This window comes from Nylanderia fulva, unplaced genomic scaffold, assembly GCF_048542155.1.
Source record: "Nylanderia fulva isolate GAGA-0341 unplaced genomic scaffold, ASM4854215v1 Scaffold2, whole genome shotgun sequence".
Taxonomy (NCBI): domain Eukaryota; kingdom Metazoa; phylum Arthropoda; class Insecta; order Hymenoptera; family Formicidae; genus Nylanderia; species Nylanderia fulva.
Genome location: NW_028190263.1, coordinates 4,701,893 through 4,720,868, shown reverse-complemented (window position 1 = coordinate 4,720,868; position 18,976 = coordinate 4,701,893). Strand labels below are relative to the sequence as shown.

The 18,976-nt window shown below is 32.3% G+C and overlaps 1 protein-coding gene across 2 annotated transcripts in view; it reads right to left on the bottom strand.

Annotated features, from left to right (window-relative positions):
• LOC114942940 (pancreatic lipase-related protein 2-like) overlaps positions 1-18,976 on the bottom strand; it is a 192,246-nt gene that overhangs the window by 159,748 nt on the left and 13,522 nt on the right. The window contains exons 2-3 of one of the 2 annotated variants that reach the window (XM_085482051.1): positions 17,817-18,277; positions 17,465-17,501 (exon numbers count right to left, since the gene is read on the bottom strand). The gene's annotated coding sequence lies outside the window, so the exon portion shown is untranslated. Of the gene's footprint in view, positions 1-15,776; positions 15,821-16,157; positions 16,752-17,464; positions 17,502-17,816; positions 18,278-18,976 lie in introns of those variants that run through there. The other variant, XM_085482052.1, reaches the window with a different exon arrangement.

Sequence of the window (18,976 nt, the reverse complement as noted above, 5' to 3'; positions counted from 1 at the left end):
AAAGGGATGATTATATTATTACCATTCTTCAAAAAATTAAACATCTCACATAATTTTTATATTTAAAATGGTATATTTTTATATTAAAATTTCTAAAGCTAGTCGGACAAAATAATTTTTTATCAAAATTATTCCGTTTTCATAAATAATAACACAATAGTAACAATAATAGAATGGCGCAAAAAAATGGAGCTATGAAACGAAACAGAAAATTACGAAGAAAATGATGAAAAGGGTAGACATTTCATTTGTGTGAGCTCAAGAGTATCCATTCTAAATATAACTATCGGAGCTCACCCCCTTATGAATACAAGGTATCACGCAACTTTTCTTCACGTTGCATGCGTGCGTGCGTGCGTGCATGTGTGAAGTCACGTAGGAAGATCTTCCGACCCCGACCTCCGACTTCCATCACCCGCGTCCCACCTTTGACTTTATTACTAGAGGCCGCGAATGAATGGAAGGAATATGATAAAGCGCGTTAAAAGAGGGTGGTGGTCCACGTTCCTGAGAGCGCGGAGGGGTGCGAGGGAGTCTAGCGTCGGGACGTGCTGCACAGGATGGGAGAAGGGTACGGAGATGGCCAGAGAAGGGTTTCATTCATGAATGTGTTTTATTGTTTCCAGACACAACGCGACTGGAGAACAGAGGAGGCCGGATAATAGCGACGGGAGGAACCGGAAAGCATAAACCTACGCAAAAGTGGAGGCCACTTCAAGCGTTTTCTGTGGCGGTCACGACCCTCCCGAAAATTATCCAGAACGACCTCGCAGCCGCCGCGGCCTTACCGCCGAAGAAATGACTCGGGGGGAAATATTTTCGCGACAATGAGACGTGAGCGACGCAAAAAAATTTCGCAAATAAATTGCAAAACGTGAACTTACAAGATTAAATTGCTTTCGATACTCTGCACAATAAATGTATACCTTTGGACAGTATTATATATATCAATAGAGTATAAGATCAAGCAGACGTATAGCTCACAATATATAATTCAAGAATCGAAACAAAAATTCAAGAATCGAAACAAAAATTCATCGAAAAAAACAAGCTATCAAGAATGTACAAAATAATTCAATTTACTTTTTGGAAAATATTTAATAGCAAAAACTTTATAAAACATTTGTATGGAAATTAATTATCTGCAAAAGTATATAAAAATATTGACATATCAATGCAGATATATAAAAAATACCGATATAGATATATTTCATTACTTTCAAAAATTACGAAATCATTAGCCATACAAGAGTTTTGAAAATACAAATTACTATATAAAATGGACAATATTTTTTTCGCAAGAAGTTATCTGTGTCAACAAAAATTTCACAATTTTATCAAGAAAGAAAAAGTTTTAATTTCCACCAACGGCATCTTTTTCAACATAATACGACAAAAATACTTTTAGTGCTTTAGTTATATTATTCGAACATGGTCATGCAAGAGGAAAAATTTTTGCCTGTGGAAAAACTTTTAACTTAATTTCCTTACCAGCTTTTATTTCTCTTGCAGTGGAAAACTTTAATGAGCGCAACGAGAATGTGCACTAAAAGAAACTTTCATTATCTTAAAATAATCGCATATGCACACCGAGTGAAGAAAAAAAATGACTTTACGGCATCCTCTTATTTTATAGTCCTCAATTTCTTTTTATTAGCAATTGCTTTTATTATTCACTTATTTATAAACATTATTTTAAATCATAAGAACTTTCGAAAATGCAAAATGTTTTGACTATATTTTTTATTGAACAATTTCTTATAAATTAACTAAAAATATTCCGCCATTATAATTGCGATTCTATCTTTGACAAAAATGTATCAAATTTATGAAAATTTTGATAAATAACAATAAGCAAAATAATTATTTAAATTATCTTAATTATCTTCACGCGATAATAAAAATTGATTAAAATAATTGCAATAAAAATAATAAAAGCAAGTTAGAATTGCTCCACTTTCTAAATGTACCTTATGCCATTGAAAAAATTATGGGCCTGGAACTTAAGACCCATGCCACGCCCCTACACAACGATCTTAACTTTCGGTACTATCTATATGAATAATCCCAACCCCTGCTGTACAGTGCACCCTCCTTCTTTTCCCAACCCTCTATGTCCACGATTGACCAAACCCTTTCAATGGACAGAACTTTTCCTGTTTCGAAATCTCGACTACGTACAGTCGCTGAAAGAAATCTATATATAAATATAGATCTATAAATCTGTCTAACGAAAAAATTTAATACTTATATATTAATGCGTTTGTTTATTGCATGTAGGTTTTTGGAAATATTCGCAGTTTGAAAATTAGCTTTTATATAGTATCACTGAGTTACCATAATATATCAAATTTAATATACGAAATATCATATGATAAACGTATGTAAATGCTATTTAAAATATGCGTATCATATAAATTAATATCATCGCTTACATATAGCAACTAAAATTATTCACTTCATTGCAAAATGAAATTTCTGATGCAACAAATTTAATAGATTACACATGCTCGCTTCTTTTAATCTAAGAAATATTTTATATCACTTAAATCCACGAAATTATCAAAAGAATATATATAAATATATATAAATTTTCGACGTAGAAAATCTATATTTTTCTTAAAGAACTTAATTTCTACACCGAAATAATAATACTTAACTACTTGAATATATTTGTTCGTCAATATCAAAGTTTGTATTCTAATAGTACATAAGATGTACACACGTACTTTAGAGCTTATAAAGAAATCGAAACAATTCCGTTGATGTGTATTCCAAAAACGAGCAGTTGAAAAATAACTTGAGAAGCACGAGCAACGCGTTAAGCAAAATATAAGCCAGACTCTATGTTAATCGCGTATCTCAAAATTCTCTCTGAATTAACATGCATATATTCAAATTAACGCGAGCCGCGTAAGTGAGCGCGCGAAGGACTCGGAGCCTTAATCTGTTTTAGCGGGGGCGTCAGTAAAAAACCGGCAGACGGCAGAAAGCAGAGGGCAGAGGGTAGTCGCGCGCTTTTTCCAAGACGGGTAGAAGAAACGACCCCGGGCTTCCCAATTAGCGTTCTTACCCCTGCCCGCGTCTCAACGGCCAACGCTGAGCTTCAGGACGGCGTCGGGATGCAAGAGAGCGAGATAAACCGCGCGATAAAACGGTACACGCTCTCGCATCTCACCCATACTCTCGCCTCTGTATTTTTCTTTTTTTCCTTTTTTACTCATTCTAGCTTCACGCGCGCGCACGCCACCGGAAGGGCGGTAAAGTAGAAACGGCGTTGAAACACGGCCAAGAAAAGTTCATATCCCGCGTCGCATTCCGCTGACTTAGGTGACTCTCAGAGATTTAACATGTAAATAATATGGTGCAGATACACACACGAGAAGCTTTCAAATATTTTATAAATCCACGTGAGAGATATGTTGCGGTAGAGAGATCATCTTTCATAAAAGAAATTTCATTAAAAATCAGATTTCTTTTTTCGTTTATAAATTTCTTCTTAAAAAATTTCTTTCTAAGAAAAGTATAGATCAAAATAAATCTAAAATATTCCATGCTTAAAAAGTAATGTATTTAGTAGTATTTAATTATTTATTCATTGGGAATATTAAAGCATCAATATATTTTAATTGTAAGCGATTTTGAAAACCTAGAATTTTTCCCACGAATCTAAAAATACATGATGTTTATTATTCTTCATTTTATTACATGTGAATATTCATGTAAATATAATATTAAAAGTTCTATTGTTCAATTAAAATGTTTGAAAAGCCACATTAAAATAAAAAATTAAAAAATTCTTTAATCCAAATCTATCCATGTACATTAAAGCAGATTTGTTTATTTACGATAAAGCAAAATTTTTATATTATTAAATTCATTTAAAATACATTTACGAAAAGAGAGACAATTATTATATTAATCGTACAACAAGTTTAATAAAAACACACTTTTAATACGACTATTTAAATCGAGATGTTTCTCTACGAAAATATCATTAAAGTACTCTTTATTTTACCACCAAATGTCGCATTTAACTCAGTAATAAAAAATCTCACCAACACTATGCAAACACGTAATTTGCATTTCCGCAAAAGGGTGAAAATTCGGGAAGACGAAGGGTTGAGAGTCACCGAACGCGGGTGGCTTGCTATTTTCAAGTCTTTACGAGAAATTCACGCCGCCGAGATAACGCGAAGAAATTGTCCTCAAGTCTTAGCACAGCACGCGAGTATAATACGGTCAAAATACTTTCTATCACACTTTACTAGAGACATTTCCTTTTTTTCTCACTTTTTCTTTCACGCCGGAGACTGTTAAACGCGCGCGACTGAGAAATACACGACAGTCGGCGGCGCGGCTGCCGCACGCTAATTATTTAATTATTTATTTACTGGCTTCATTTCACCGGATTATTCTCGCGGCCGACCAAGTTTCATTCTTCATCGCGGCCTATTAGCACGTACTCCACCTATGCTCCACCTTCGCGGCTCCTGCAGACGACTAATTGTTTACAAAGCGGCTCTCCACTACTCGGTGTTTACGTACTAATCAGCCCGTGCACATTTTAAACGAGTTTAATTTCGTTCTTTTAGCCTTCGGGACTGTGCTTACATTATGCAATGAAATTATTGCTTTTGAGAATTTTTGATCATAGCTAGCTTGCCTTTGTTAATTACGAATGCTATAAATTTTACAAGGTGTCTGTGACTGTATATGGGTAATATATTTGTAATTAGTACCGTGAAAAAATATTTTCAAAACATGATTACAGAATGTTCAGATAAATAATTACAACTGTTCCTTTAATGTACATACATATAATTTTACCGAGATATAATTTTCATAAAAAACAAAAGAAATAAAAATCACAATCCTGTAGAGTACAGAGATATTTTAATACACATTGCTTGAATTTTATTAACGTGCATGAATAAATAAGAATTGCTCACAAGCTTTAGATAATATATGCATGTATATTATTTTGAGTTATGTAAGTTTTTTAAAATGTTATAAATTTCAATAAGATACAAATTCGTGTGTTGTCATCAATTAGCTACATTTTTACCTCATATTTTTAAATATCTAGATAAGCAGTTATACATATATCCAGCTTAAATATTTTAAATATTTTATGTAAAAATATGCTTGTAAAAAAATAGCATAAGTAATTGCATCATTTAACAAATTTAAAAAAAGACACTGAAAAATAACCGTCATTAATTGCATATGCAGTATTTATGACTGATTACGTTATTATATCTCTTTATAATAATATATGTCATCTCTAATAACTTAAATTACACACCGTTTCTGATTTTAATGTATAACAAATATTTATTTATTTATATATATAAATCACAAATCCGTTTTATACTATATTATATTCATATTTGTGAAAATGTCAATAATATGTTGTTGCCGTTGAAATTATGTCAAATGCCGATTAAAACATTACTTTTATTTAGTTTTAATTTGCACTTTAAAGCTAAACTATCGTATGTCCAAAAAAATAGAAATTCGGAATTTTTATTTTATTGCATTATATGCAAATTTAATGAATTTATAAAATCAAATATTACGTATTTATTTCATAATAAATTTCTTTATTTTATAATCACATTTTGTAAAATAAAATTTCCTTTAACTTTAATTAAAATAAAATACAATTTGTTAACATTTAACATTATTTGCAATTGTTATTACATAGCAAACAATAATGTGACATACACATACGATAGCATGGCTGTGTGTGAAAAGATACATGTATAAATTAAAAATACTAAATTTTATACACAAACGCGCAGAAGAAATTTGTTACATATTATACTAGCTACGAAAAATGCATCAATATATTTTTGAGTGGACAAATAAACAAACTTTTACACAGGCCACAGAGAGAGAATAGATAATAAAAACCCTACAAAACAAAATCCATATCCCATTCTCTTGCTTCCCGTCTCATTTCGTTTATGTTTAATAATCACAACTGGTCCAGCAGCTGTGGAACAACATCTGCTGGACCGGTTGGTCATCTCGATGTCCGGTCTCCAAATGTATCCTCGATATTCTTTTCTCGCGCAACGCGAACCGGTCACTGCTGTGGTCCATCAAGATGCTTTACGCATGCTGTACGCAGACTAGTTTGTCGGTTGCGGAACTGAACGCGTTTGACTAGCCTTTAATTCCGGTAATGGACAAGGACTGGTTTCGAAAAATCGCATCTTTGAGAGGGATTCATTCCTTATTTTTACAGCAACCTACAGTTACGAGATTAGTAAGTATCGCGACGTCGAGTAAGACAGGATTACATTCGTAGTGACGAGTAAAAATGTTAATAATTATATAAAATTTAAAGTGTCATAGTATATAAAGTGCTTCATAAAAATGCAAATCAATTTCTAGAAATCTTTTATAAATTTTTCCCTTTTGCAAATGTAAAATTAAATTGTGTCTAAGTATTTTCTTTTATATACACGTATATATAAAATTAATTTCTCTATACTTAATATAATAATCTCTATATAATCTCGAAAATTATATAAAATTTATCGTATGTCTTCGCTAGGATGGGAAAAAATTTGGGAAAATACTTATCTGCGAACAATCATAAGTGAATTTCGCGTGTCAAGAAAAATATATAAATTTTAATTAATTAATTAAGACGTGTGTAAGTTACCGACCGATTCTTTCTCCGATCAATTCAGAGAACAGAAGTCAGGAACTTACCCCTAAATCGCGTAGGTGGCTGTAGCAAAGCATTGGAGGGCTGCGATCAATAATTAACCCTCCCTCCCTACAGCTGAGCAGTTCGCAAAATGGCTCCATACGCCATCTCTGAGAAAATCGCTGGACAAGATGTATAATTTGTCTTTAATCAACAAATACGTTTTCTTCCGAAAATTTCAAATGAAATTGTTATTTTCTGTCGTAAAAGTATCAACAGAGCCATTGTTATATCAAATGAAACGTAACTATAAAAATGTCGGCAAAAGTGTAACGCTAAGTGTCAAGAACATGTATTTAACGAAAAAAATTACACAATAAATACGACGTTCTACAATGGGACAAATTTCTTTCATCAACTTCGCGCCAAGTTTACGTAAGTTCTATTATAGAACAACAAAATGGGTACGTATTTTCTCGGTAATTTACTGAAAACGGCGTGGCACGGACGTTGAGATTAATTCAGTTGAAGTCGGTCAATCTTAAGGCGACAGCTGCCGCTGAAGGAATCCATTAGTAGGCTTATGGTCACCATCGTCTTTCCCGGGGGTGACCAGCACCCACCTCCGACGAGGGGAAAGCATAACTCTGCTTTTGTTCGAGATAATAAGCCACCATTGTTGAGATACGCGGATCCATCCAACAGCCTTATTGTCCATCGACCCGTTTCGTCGAGAATACCCGCGATAAGAATGAATATCTCGAGATTCACAGACTAGTCGCGTAATAAACGCAAGCCATCATTTTCTATCAAGAATGCTTCAACCGATTGTCTTTAAATCCGAACAATCAACACATCTTTTCAACGATGCTTTTATAGGTGTGACATTTCGAATGCTCGATGTACTAATTGAACTTACCAGATTTTTCATACAATTCTAAACTCTTTCGTATTATTTAAAAAAATAATTATGAAAACGTAATCAAACATATCTTATTTATATGTGTGTATATAAATAATGTGTGTGTACTTTAAAAAAATTATTGTAAACTTTAAATTTTCAGTTTGAATAAAAATAGACTTGATATATAATATAATGTCAATATTAAAACATTAATTACTTTATTCACTCATAATTATCTTAGGTAACTTTAAATATATCGCATAAAATATAGTTATCTTAATCATTACTATAATCTGTGTTTAGATTATTAAGATAAATTATTTAAAATGAATTCAATTTACAGAGATAATTGAGCATTAACTTAACATGAAATTTCAATTTAAAAAAAGACATACATTCCTGACATATCTATAATAGATAAAATTGAAATAAATTCTAATATAATTTAAAATCATCTATATATAAAATATCTTCAAAAAAAAACAGCTTAATGTATTAAGCGACTAATATACGAAAATTTGTGAACATACTGTTTGTCTCTCATAGCTATGATTTGTAAGACTCTCAACGTATAGCTGATTTGTAAAATAATAATAAACTGAATAAATTTATTTTTTATTTCAGCATTTTCTAATTCATTTTCCTATTTTTAAATATAATATTAAAAAATGCTGAAAAATTTAATCTTTCCTGATATTTTCGAAATAACGATATAATACCATCATAAATAAACCTACATAATACGATATTTTGTATTAAAATCACATTTCGTGATGCATATCGCTGGATTGAGAAAGCAGCACGAAAGTATAATAGATAAATTTTCAAATAGATATTTGTCATTTCATATAAAAAAAAGATGCAGTATCGCATCAGAATATGTTTGAAGTAAAACTCTTTCTTCCGGACATGAAATGTGCATAACAGCAATAATACGAATCGCGCAATAGAAATCCATCGCTCGCATCACGCCGTAGCTATGGAATCGCCTTGGCTCGTGAAGCGGTACTGCACCCCCAGGAACAAAGTTATATCGGCTCCTGGTGCCGGCATCGGAGTCGTGGGGTGAGACCCCGCTGCCCGTTCCCGAGGGAGCGACGAAGTTCGGTGATTACCTAGGACTCTCCTAGGAGCCGGGAGTTCGTACTTCGCTGGCTTCGGGTACCTAACAGTCGAGCAAAGTAACTAAAGTTATTCGGGAGTGCGTGGACGGTGCACAAGAGGTACGGGGATGGCAAGAAGCTCGCGGAATATCGGAGTCGGGAGAGAGAGGAAGAGGCCGGAGGGATGCATCGCGCGATACGTCTGCATCGATGTACCCCTGGTCAAGTAATCGCACTCCCGGGAATACCGGAAGATCGTGATTGAACGGAATCTCCCATGCGACGCGCCTCTCAAGTCAGTAAGTTCTTACTATGGCAAGCACGCGTTGAACGAGCGTCGAAGATGATGAGTAATGTTGTGTACGGATTATTTTGTTCTCGTGGGTATTCGCGTTAGATCAGACAAAGCCCGTAGCTTCTCGAAGGAGATTAAAACTTTCGATGCAAAATAAACCGGGTTTAATATAAGAGACTCAATATAATAAGAGCCTATCTCAACTGCAATCAATTTTCAAGCACAGCAAGATAAGTTTTCGAGAAGACAAAGAGAGATCAAAAATCTTTTTATCATTTATTTTCTTCATTTTCAGTAATTTCCTGAGTCGATTGTGTATTAAATATATTGGCTACATATATAAACAATAACTATAAAAACATTCATATAATAGTTTATTATATTAATATCAATTTGATTTTGTATGCTTTAAATTTTGAAATTATTATTATTACCAACGGATTTCATAACTTTAATCATATTCCTTATTGTTGTCAAAGTAAATCAATTTTATCAATTAAGTAATTTTTATTTAAATTGAAACCAATATATGTATATTTGTAAAACATAATATATCGATATTATATTTATATATCAATACATTATAAATATTATTGTATCTAGAAAATATTAAAATTTCTATTTGTATTTAATATTTAATGACTTAATTTTCTTGTTTTCTCATTAAGAATGTAAATATTAAAGAAATGGTATATTTGAATCGTAAAGGCAAAATCTGTCAAGCATATGAAAGTCTGAGAACGTGCAAGAACCTACATTCAAATTCTCTTTCAACTCATCAAACGGTTCTCTCGACCGCAAGCAAAAAAAGCGGTTAAATCTGTCGGAATTGAAACTCTCGACTTCAAAGGGTACGAAATATCGTAAGGACGAGACCTCGTAATAACCATAATTCAATATGGCTGGTAAGATGGTAGGCACCCCGAGACGATCCGGGCACGGACTTTCATGGAGGTCAGAAATAGGTAGTAACCCTTCCTACATTGACCGCCCCCGACGATATAGATGCTATCTAAGAAGGGAATCCGGCGTCTACTATTGTTCTGTTGCGAGAGATCTCGATGCTTCGGCACGACTGCACCCCGTTATCCCTTAAAGTTTGCGAGAGAAACTTTATCTTGACGTGAACTTATCGGTATAAGTATATATACGGGACGGCTCCGAGTCGGGTCCAAGTATGTGCGTTTAGAATTCATCTATAAGATCACTTAAGATCACTTTGAGCAATTTTATTTAATGTAATATTTAAATTTAAAAATGAGAGAGAGAAAGGTAAAGAGATTTTTTCTGTAAATATATTATAAAGAAACATGATTTTAATACAAGAAAACATTCGCAAACAATTATTATTATCGCATGATTTGTATGCAATATAATTTAGTCTTGTATGTCTTATATGCATAAAAAACCTGTTAAAATAACTTTATTTTTTATAGTAAAAATGTAAGGAGTTCATAATTTTCCCAAGTGAACAACATATATATCTTTAATCAATTTATTTTTATCTACATTTTATTATTTATTGTAACTTTTATTATACTTTGTATCATCTTTAATTGTAATCTTTTTATATGTTTCATTATATTAATTAGAATATACATTTGTATATAATTCTATTTTGCAATACTTCTTCTACATAACCAAGAGAAATCAAAAAGAAAGAGAGAAAAAAGAGAACGAGAGAGAGAAAAAGAAAAAACAGTCATATAATAATTCTGTAAGCAATTATCATCAGACTATCAATTTGCATCAAAATTTCATTTCCATAAACGATGTTTTTCGCAATTCCCCCAAATCTGTTCTCCTAAATCTGTTATTCATCGTGAATCTTATCGAATAGAAAATCAATATTTCGCCTCTTAACTACCCTTTCCAACTTCCTTATCTTCTTTATTCGAGCCACAACTACTATTCGGCTTAATTCGATACCGCAATTTTTGTTCATTACCACGTTGAATAAGAAAATTACTCGAATCATCAGACAATCATCTAACAAAGGCTTTTCTATGTCATACAATTTGATAACGATCGAGTCATATAAAAAGCTAATCGTATCATTACAATTATTTATCTCTGTTCTATATATAGAATATTAAGAATTTCAATTCTTCAACTTTCTCTAATATATTTTTTAAATCTGATACATATTTATATTACAATATTTTATTACAATAATAATAATATTAATATTATCAATCAAACAATTTTTCAAAATAATATGCCTTGATCTCTCATCATGAATTTATTAATTAAAAAAAGACATATTATATTATATTGCAAACATTTTCTAAGAAATATTTAGAATCTGTCACTTAAAATAGTTGATATTGCCTTACGTATCGTTCGGCCGTTAGATGAAATGTTCGGACCCCTTCAAATTGTGTTTGGTCGGCCATTTTTTCTAGAAAGCCTACGGGAGGGGTAAAATCGCTTTCATCATAGAGAAGAGAAAGCGAGATGGAGGGCGACGTTGCCGGGCCACCAGGGGTAGTAAGGGGTCGCCCAATCAACCCCCAGCAAGCCATGTCTTACCCTCTCTCTACAAAGTTATCTTTCTTGCCCCTGCTCTGAGAACACAGTTAGGATACCCTCGAAATTCCCAACTATTGACCGAACCACTCTCGACCATCGTAACGATCAATCGGTGTTCATATTACTAACATACAGAAGACGGAAGTTTCTTTAATATCATTTACCAACGTTATTAATGTTATGGTAATTCCAATACAATACGTTGCTTTGTATGCGAAAATAAAAAAACATTATTTAAAATAAAGCTATAATGAAAAATTATAAAGCACGTCATTTTCTAATATATAACAAAAATAATGATAAGTTTTATAATACAAAAAGTACATACATATATGTGTATGTGCGTATTATTGCAAATTTCTTAATCATATTCGTGAATTATATTATCAAATACAAATCTAGCTTTTATTTTTTATTAAATAGTAAATAATAATGTTAAACGATATATTTAAGATTGATATATTTCTATTTTACGAGATGCTAATATGCAGAATTTTTTCAAACCGAACATATTTTACGCCGATTGTTCATTCATATAATCCATGAAAGCGCACTTTCGATTTCGGAGCAAACCTATTACGCAGCTATCGATTTTCCGCATCCAATCAGCATGAGTGGCCAAACTCGCAGCGATAATGTCAATCCCATTTCGCGAGTCTGTCGCAAAGTTATCCCATATAAACTTTCGGCAGCTTAGATTGCGTATGCCCGATGCGTTTTCAATCTCGTTGAACCTTCGGACTTTCGCCATAGATTTTACTACGTCGAGAAAAATAAGAAGGATAGCTACGAGACAGACGTAAACAAAGTACAAAATACAGGATTACGCAGCATCCTGCACAGTATGTCGCAATTTGCGTTTCGATTCATTTGCTACTGTAATTTTCACGAATAAAGATTCATCGTTATCCTCACAAGTTTATGGAGATTGAACGAAATTGTTCATTCCGCGCTGTCTTGATTCAATGCGCAATAATCTCGTAAGGCTTGTGTATGCGGTTTTTACGCTCTGTAAGATCATAAGAGGCCGCAGATAGGTATAATCGTCGGGACGAATCGCGATATACCGATGACCGTACTGTACGACTATTCGACGAAGCGTTGATAATCCGGGCCTGCCTACTAACGTCTCTAATTTCCTTGATATTCGCGTCGAAGGGTCCTTCCGCTCGAGGAGCCTAAGGATGCCAGAAATATCTCCGCGAAGGTATAAACGCCTTGGAGGGTAGGCCTGCAGGACTTGTATTAATTTCATATCCCTTCCGCCGTCTGACGCCGGGACTGCGTTCAATCATCTATTTATTGCCGGTCGCGTCCAATTCGGTAATACTCCGTCTCCCTCTACCTCTCTGTTTCTCTTCTCGAGATATCGCTTAGATGCGAGGGAGTGACGACTGGTCATTAATTTCCACTAGCACCCTACTAAGGATCCCTGATGGAAAACACATCGCAAGTTTCACCTGTAGAGTGACTAAATTACGCGACCGTATTAGGATTTGATAAGCATATCGAATAAAACTTGCGCCACATTTTCATTATACAATTATAGATTCAATGCAACACAATTGCAGTAATAGGAAATAAATGGACTTTCTGTTACGAGTATAAATATCATAGCATTGTTAACAGAAATTAATAGCACTAATAACTTTATTACTAACAGAACTACTGTCACTAGCAAACAAATATTTATATTTACATTCTTTTTAAATTTGATAGAACGATTTAAAAAGTCATAGTTCAAGTGAAATCGTAACTTATAATGCAGCGTATAATATTAAGTAAAAGCATTAATCTCGCAAGATACAATAATAAATAAATAAGGTAAGATAATTATCTCATTTTTGATTGCAATACTTGCAATATTTACAACTTAACATCCAAAGTTGGGAACGCGCAGACAATGTCTACGTAATGTACAGTTCTTCGCATTCGAAGAAGGAAACTCGCGATCGAGGTGGATCACCTCGCATGCAGCGTTTGCAAGCGGTCCCTATGGAGCTTTGTGTGTCCGACGGCGCGGTAAACGTAGAAATCCCGAAGCGGAAATCTCGAAAGCGTAGCGGAGAATTGGGACAACGCACCCTTCGAAGTATCACCGAGGCGCGGGGTGCTCGGCGCGCGAAGTTGGACGCGCCCTATTAGCGAAAACGAGCCGGTTCCTTGCTCCTAACTGCGAATGCGCCGCACGCTGAACACCGTAAAGGAATTTGCGGTTCGAGTTGCTACGCTCTCTCCGAGATCTGCAGTGACCTTCCACCCCTTGGACCCCCTGCCCGTTCCTCGCGCCGCCCATCTCAACGGTTTACTTCAGCCCCGATCATCCGTAGCCGCCAGTCACCCCAAGGCTAGTTTCTCCCTGGAACCCTTAAGCCCAACTATCCGCAGAAGTTGGAATCTGTACGTACCTATCCCGCGACGAAGCTACAAACTTGCCCCTTTTCGTACGAAGCTTCATCGCTCGATATAGCCGCACCGAAGATCTCGCGACGTATAGGTAGTATTAGTTCTACTGACTTCGATGATCAAGAGGTTCGAATTACCACGACAGAGACTGTGATGAGAGGCAGGAATATATAATAGGATTCCTCGGTAATAAAGATATTCATGTAACATTTTAACATTATGCGAGTATGTTATATACAATCAATATATAAAATTTTGAAAAATAGATTTAAGTACAATAAATATAATATTAAAATAGAAAAGCGCAATAGCTTATTATTTTATCAAATATATTTTTAAGTACCTATATAATTCTTAAATTTTTGAGAATTTACTTCAAAACTTAAAATCTATTATTTTTATAAAATATATACAGTTTCATTATAAATAGCACAAACATTTTCTATCTATTAATAATAAGATATTTTTTAGACAACAAATTATTTTCTATGTATTCTAATTCACATAATTATCGAGCGATCCCATGAAAATTATTTAAAAATATTTAAAGATTATATAATAATTAAGAAAATCGCAGAAATGTAATAGAAAAACCGTTTCATCATCATAAATGCTACAGAGAGTTTTTTGTGATTCCGGTTTTGATTCTGGTTCTGTCTTCAAACCGGTTATCCTACTTGCAACGGAATTAATTTACATGAATTTACTTTCACACAAAATCGTTTTTCATCGGCGTTGATAAAATTTGAACGGTACATGATCATAATGGTACATAAGTTCGAAAGACGTGCAAGATTCTGAATTCGCACGATATTGCCGCAGGCGAGTCAAGAAGGGTGAAGAAGACAAGAGTTTAAGGGAGCAAAATGGTAGGGGAGAGAGAAAGAGAGAGTTTTCGTTCAATCGACAAAGACGATAAACACTCGCGAGATTCCTTCGAAAGCTATATTATAAAACCCAACGCAAAACTGACATCAGGCAATTATGAATGCCGATTGCCGATATCAATAATTTCGCATGGACCACCAATAGCTATACATGATTCAACCGCTCGACTTGGACTTAATTAAGTTAGAGTTACGAGCGAGAAGCTCTCTTGCAAGGCTGCCAAATATTGTCCGGAAGATCACCGGAACTTAGAACGATTTGGAGAAATATAAAATCGATGCACTGGACAGGCATTTCGCATCGAGTTCGATATATTTCTCTTAAGTATAAAATTCATCATAATGGTATATCAAAATTAGCAAAAATATCTTATCCAACATTTTGATCAATTGGATTAAATAGCATTCAAAGAATATCATTTATATCATTGTTTCTATAATTAACTACAATAATAAATAACGTAAAATAAAAAGAACTGTAAAATATTGTATATTAAATTTTATTCATATTTTATGAAAAATTAATTTAACTATTAGAAAAATACTAATTTAATTGTACAATATTGTACAATGTAAAATTAAAAAATATTAGTTTGATATAAGATATATAATACGTGTAAAGATTTAAATCCTGTTATACTAAATAGATTTGCAGTTGCCGTAGTGTTAAAAGTTTTAGCGAAATTGTATTTAATAAATTGAATGTAAAATTAAGTCGAGAAAAATTGTCAAGATATATATACAATATAAGTAATATGAAACACATGTATATAATATAAATAATATAAAACACATATAGTTGAGAAAAAACACTTTTCTAAAAAATGGTCAAAACGCACGTCAAGTACATTAAAAAGAATTTATATCTGTATGCAATAAATAGAAGTTCAAAAAGCAAACCTTTTAGATGCTACATATTAAAATCTATTATTTATATATATAATTGACGTTTTTTACCATAAAATAAAACTTTATGACTCACCGATCGATGCAACGAAGACTACGTAGACCGTAGACTAAATCGATCTGTAACATGCAAATATAAGATCTAAATTATAACTACATTTAAAATAAATTATACCTTCAAAACTATTATTATGCGCATCAAATTTTGCATTTAATATATGTATATAATAAGAAACAGATATTTACTGTGTGATTATACAATATTAGATAATATTTTTTTTTAATTTCTTTTAATTTATGTAATTTTTTATAAGTTTTCATATGTAAAAACAAGATTCTCAATATTAAAAAATTTGTTTTTAATTTTTTTAATTATTCAAAAAAATAAATTAAATAAACAGAGATATTTTGTAAGTACACAATTCTAAGAAAAATCAATATTCAAATAATAAATTACCATAAGGTTGCTCCGTTGTCGCCCGATGTCTTCCAGACCTTCTCCTCCTCTCAGAGTGTCAAATTGTCCTCCTTCAGAGTTCGTTGCATTTACACACTGTACTTTATCCACGAAAAAACGATCATGACGATTGCGCGCAAATCATTCGGTATAATAAAAACAGACGCGCGAAATACACACGGTACTTTCGAATTCTGCGAACATGAACCGATATCTTGATATTCGATATCGATAAAACGGATCTCTTAAAAATTCAACATTAGTAGGACGTAACAATGCCTTTGCACGGCATTTCCGAAATTAATATTAATAAAAATGGACGCGCGATACTTTCGCGGCACTCCCGAATTCCGCGAACGCGAACCGATATACTGATATTCGATATCGATAAAACGAGTCTCTTAAAAATTCAACATTAGTAGAACGTAACAATGCCTTTGCACGGCATTTCCGTAATTAAAATTAATAAAAATAGACGCGTGACACTTTCACGGCACTCCCGAATTCGAATACGCAATACTTTACACGGTACTCCCGAATTGCGCAAACGCGAACCTAATATTCGATATCGATAAAACGGTTTTCTCTTAGAAATTCAACATTAATAATGATGTAATAATGCCTTTGCACACACGGCATTTCCAAAATTAAAATTAATAAAAATCGCGAAATATCAGTTTGATTATGAGATATATAAATATGAAAATTTTTATCCTATTTTACTAAATAGACTTGCATTTGCCGTAATAATATAAAAGTTTTAGAAAAACTATATTTAATAAAAACTGAATCTAAAATTAATTGAATTGTCAAGATCTATACGAAATAAATAATATGAAACACATATAGTGTATAAAAAAAACTTTTCTATAATACTGTACAATATAAAATCAAAAACTATTAGTTTGATATGAGATATATAGTACGTGTAAAAATGTAAATCCTGTCTTACTAAATAGATTTGCACTTGCCATACTGTTAAAAGTTTTAGCGAAATTGTATTTGATAAATTGAATGTAAAATTAAGTCGAGATAAACTATTAAGATATATACAATATAAATAATATGAAACACATGTATATAATATAAATATGCATATAATATAAATAATATAAGACACATATAGTTTATAAAAAATACTTTTCTAAAAAATGGTAAAAACGCACGTCAAGTACATTAAAAAGATTTCATATCTATATGCAATGAATAGAACTTAAAAAGCAAACCTTTTAAGAGGCTACATATTAAAATCTATTATTTATATATACTTGACGTTCTTTACCATAAAATAAAAATTTATGACTCACCGACCGATGTAACGAAATTGACTACGACTAAATCAATCTGTAACATACAAATATAACATCTAAATTATAGCCACATTTAAAATAAATTATATCTTCAAAACTATTATTATACGCATCAAATTTTGTATTTAATATATATAATAAGAAACAGATATTTACAGTGTGGTTATACAATAATTTTAAAAAATTTTTTTTAGTTTTTGCAAGTTTTTATATAAGATTCCATATGTAAAAATAAGATTCCATATATAAAAAAAAATTCTTTTAATTCTTTAAATAATTCAAGTAAATGAATCAAATAAATGATATGTGTACACAATTAAGAAAAAATAATATCCAAATAATAAATTACCACAAGGTTGCTCCGCTATCGCCCGATGTCTCCCAGACCTCCTCCTCCTCTCATTGGCAGACTGTCAGATTGTCTTCTTAGAGTTCGTTACACTTACGCACTGCACTTTATTCACGAAAAATTATTAATGACGGTCGAGCGCGAATTGTTCGCGGTGGTAATAAAAATAAATGCACGAGATCCGCACGACATTCCCGAATTCCGCTATCGCGAATCGATATCCTGATATTCGATATAAAACAAGTCTCTTAAAAATTCGACATTAGTATGGCATAATAATGTATTTGCACGGCATTTCCGAAATTAAAATTAATAAAAATAAACACGCGACATTTTCACGGCACTCCCGCCGAATTCGAATGCGCGCAACACGCGGTATTCCTTGACGTTCTTTACCAAATAATAAAAATTTATTATTCACCGATTGATGGAGCGAAATTGACTATGTAGCCTAAGTTAATCTGTAACATAAAAATACAAAATCTAAATTATAGTCACATTCAAAATAAATGTTTTAAAAATTATTATTATATGCATAAAATTTTGTATTTAATATATATAATAAGAAACAGATATTTTTACTGTATGGTCATACAATATATTATATAATAATTTTTTTAATTTTTTTTAATATGCACGTTGTTTAAGACTTCGCATGTAAAAATAAGATTCAATATATTTAAAAAAATTCTTCTAATTCTTTAAAGTATTTTAATAAGTGAATCAAATAGAGATGTGCGTATATAATTAAATAAACATGGATTCTGAGAATGATAAGTAAGCATCGTCGTGTGACGTACGAGATAACGAATGACGCATTTAAATATGCGTCTCACATACTATACGTGATTGATCAAACGGTTATCGCTTGATTCAGGCAACTTAATTGTACAGATTCTCATGTAACAATAAATAATGCATTTTATGAATTAATGTGAGCATATTCGACAAAAATATCTAGAAAAATATTAAAGAAATCTATATAAATTATTATTTTACTTCGATTAAATATTAATAAATTATTCTAAATTATTCTATTTGTATTCTAATATTTATACTTATACTTATAATATCGTATAAAAATAATATAAAAATATCACGAATTTGTGCAATATGTATATATGTGTATATATGTAATGTATACATGAAATATTTAATCA